Here is a 3,363-nt window from a genome sequence, read left to right as displayed (position 1 = left end):
AAATGGAAGAAAATGGGAAGAAGTAAGGAAAACATTTCGTGGTTGAACTATTAAAAGAAAAACAAGACAGAAAAGAAAACAATGAAATGTAAACAATTTTCTTAGGTAAGGTTAGAAGGAAAATAAGAAGGAAAGACGGGGGAAAGGAAGGGGAGAGGAATGGAATGGGGAGCGAAAAGAGGGAAAGGTAGACAGGGAGAATTTTGGATGCAGCGTAAGAATGAAAAGGAAGAAAAACGAAAAGCGGGGAGGAAGGGAATAATGAAAGAGAGAGAGAGAGAGAGAGAGAGAGAGAGAGAGAGAGAGAGAGAGAGAGAGCAAGTAAAATTTTATTTGCATGTAAAGTTAGAAGGAAAGAAAGCTAAAATAGATGAAGGAAAACACAGAGAAGGAGGGAGGAGAGAAGAGGGGCAAGGGTAAGAGGGTGAGAAACTATTTAAAATTAATTTGATCCCTTATGAAATGTATCCAGGAAAGTTAGCGTCAAGGAAGGAGTTTGCTAGTATTTTATTTAATTACAGCCTGTGGAGAGAAGACGTGGATGAGAAGGAGAGGAAAGAAAGGAGAATGGTATCAAAAAAGTTTTGTGTAAGGAGGAAGAGAGGACGTGGAGGAAATGGAGAGAAGAGTGGAGGAGAGAAAAAAAAGAGGGAGAGAAAAGATAAAAAAATGCATGCCTGTGGAGACTGAAATTTCGATGAAGTGAAAAACGAAAGAATAGGAAAAAAAGAGGAGGAATAAAAGGAAAGGAAAACAAAACAAAACAAGAAAGGGAAAGAATATTATATAAGAGAGAGAAGGAAAATATAGAATGAAATATGAAAAAAATAGACGGAAGTTAAGAAAGGAGAGAGAGAGAGAGAGAGAGAGAGAGAGAGAGAGAGAGAATCACATTCGCACTCTCCCCAAAAAACCTGAATATATTGTAAAAGGACTCCAGTATTTTCCTTCCTCTCTGTAACTTTTTGCTGTTTTTATTTATCTTCCTCTCAACCAAGACTATATTTTTATTATTCTTTTTCTTTGTATTCGTCCTTAGCTGCATTCCTTTCCCCGACCCTCCTCCTCCTCCATCTCCCTTACCCCTCGCTTCCAAATCTCTTTTTCCTTCTCCTCGTCCTCGTCCTCCTTTTCCCCCCTTCAGACATATACCTAACTCCATCTTCCTCCGCCCCTTCCCCTTTTCTTCTCAGTCTTTCCCTTTCGTTCTTTAAAACCCCTTCCTTTCCTCCTCTTATTTTTCCTTCCCTTGCATATTCAACCCTTACTATGTTCCTCCTCCTCCTCCTCCTCCTCCTCCTCCTCCTGGGCCCGTATTCTACATAGTGCTTATGGTCGACCATAACTAACCGTCATAGCTAACAGAATTTATGACCGTCAGTATAATGACCGTCAGAAGTCTTCTTCTTCTTCTTCTTGTCGTCGGCCATAGCGCAGTAAATCAACAACACCGTGAGCCGCTAGAACGCACGGCTCACAATTTGTTAACTCTAAATTTATGGAATATAATATATTATTGACATCATTTTCTTTGATTTACATTATTTTGACCTCATATTACGACTTTTGGGGAAGTTAGAAATGGTAAAATAGAAATTCGTTATGAGAAAATGCGCGGAAACGTATTCCCGTTGAAAAGTGTGTAAACAAATGTACCGCCCTCTCAGCTGTTCGGTAGTGTTTACTCACGGCATGGATCCTCAACCTAAACGTCAAAGGAAGGCTAACTGGGGAGACGACGAGTCTCTCCAGCTGGCTATGTTATACAGGGACGAAGTCCACGTTTTGAAGAGGAACTTCAAGACGGTTGGTGTTTCCAACCAAAAGAAACACGATGTCTGGGCGAAGATTACGGCCGACCTGAATGGACAGTTCCACCATGAGAGGACGGCCGTAGAGGTAAAGAAGCGATGGTTCACCATCACTTCTAAGTCAAGGATGAAGCTGAAGAACTTTCGAGATCATCGGAATGGAACTGGTAAGTTTTCATATATTAGCTTTAACTGATAAACACCCATTACACATTTTTTGTCTCATTCTGAGCACTTTGAATATCATATATATATATATATATATATATATATATATATATATATATATATATATATATATATATATATATATATATATATATATATATAGTAAAGATTCATTTTAGTACCATGCCAGTATGTATGGGTAGGACACAAAGTAATGGGTTTAAACTGGATAAATTCAGACTCAACAGGGACATAGGCAAAAATTGGTTTACCAACAAGGTTGTGGATGAGTGGAATAGGCTTAGCAGTCATGTGGTGAGTGCCAATACAATTGTCACATTCAAAAATAGATTAGATAAATTCATGGACAGCGATACTAGGTGGGGTTAGATACACGGGAGCTTAGGGTCAAAGGAGCTGCCTTGTTTAGGCCTACCGGCCTCTTGCAGACTCCAACGTTCATTTGTTCATTACCTACCTTATGAAACATCACTAGCTCTTCATAAATCTTTTCTTCAAATGTTCAACAATCATGGAAATGCTTTCAAAATCCAATTCAAGGACTATTTATTATTGAAAATAGGGGATAATATTGACGAAAGAGTAGCATCCTTTAGCGGTGGCCGCGGCGACGGTGCAGCTGCAAAATATCTCGCAGAGGGTTTAGGGTGGGAGAGCATATTTAAACTTCTCCAACCGAACTTTACCACCTGCTAACGGGGGGGGCATCACCCCCCTCGACGCCCCCTTCTAACCAGGGGGGGCTGCACCACTCCATGGACCCCCCCCCACATATATATGTCTTATTTCTGCAAGGAGGTATTTCTCACAACACCAGCTGCTATATGTCTTATTTCTGCGAGGAGGTATTTCTCACAACACCAGCTGCACCGTCGCCGCGGCCGCCGCCATAAGGGGCTACGCTTTCGTGAATATTATCCCCTGTTTTCAACAATAAATAGTCCTTGAATTGGATTTTGAAAGCGTTTCCATGATTGTTGAACGTTTGTAGAAAAGATATATGAAGAGCTAGTGATGTTTCATTTGGTAGGTAATGAATTACTGGCACGGTACTAAAATGAGTCTTGTGTGTATATATATATATCTATATATATATATATATATATATATATATATAAATATATATATATATATATATATATATATATATATATATATATATATATATATACAAACATGGATATTTATAGAAGTATGTTGCAATACCCATACTTGTTGCCATCAACAGACAACTGCTTGATGGAAATCAATCACATTGAAATAGTTTTGTATTGAAAGAAACAGGATGCTATTTGCCATAAATTTTCGTTTAGTTGATATATATGGGTAAATCAGTTTAAGTTTGTAATGAATATTATGTAGA

The sequence above is a fragment of the Eriocheir sinensis genome, chromosome 32, assembly GCF_024679095.1.
Source record: "Eriocheir sinensis breed Jianghai 21 chromosome 32, ASM2467909v1, whole genome shotgun sequence".
Taxonomy (NCBI): Eukaryota; Metazoa; Arthropoda; class Malacostraca; order Decapoda; family Varunidae; genus Eriocheir; species Eriocheir sinensis.
The sequence above is the reverse complement of the archived record's forward strand: the minus strand, read 5'-3'. Positions refer to the sequence as shown.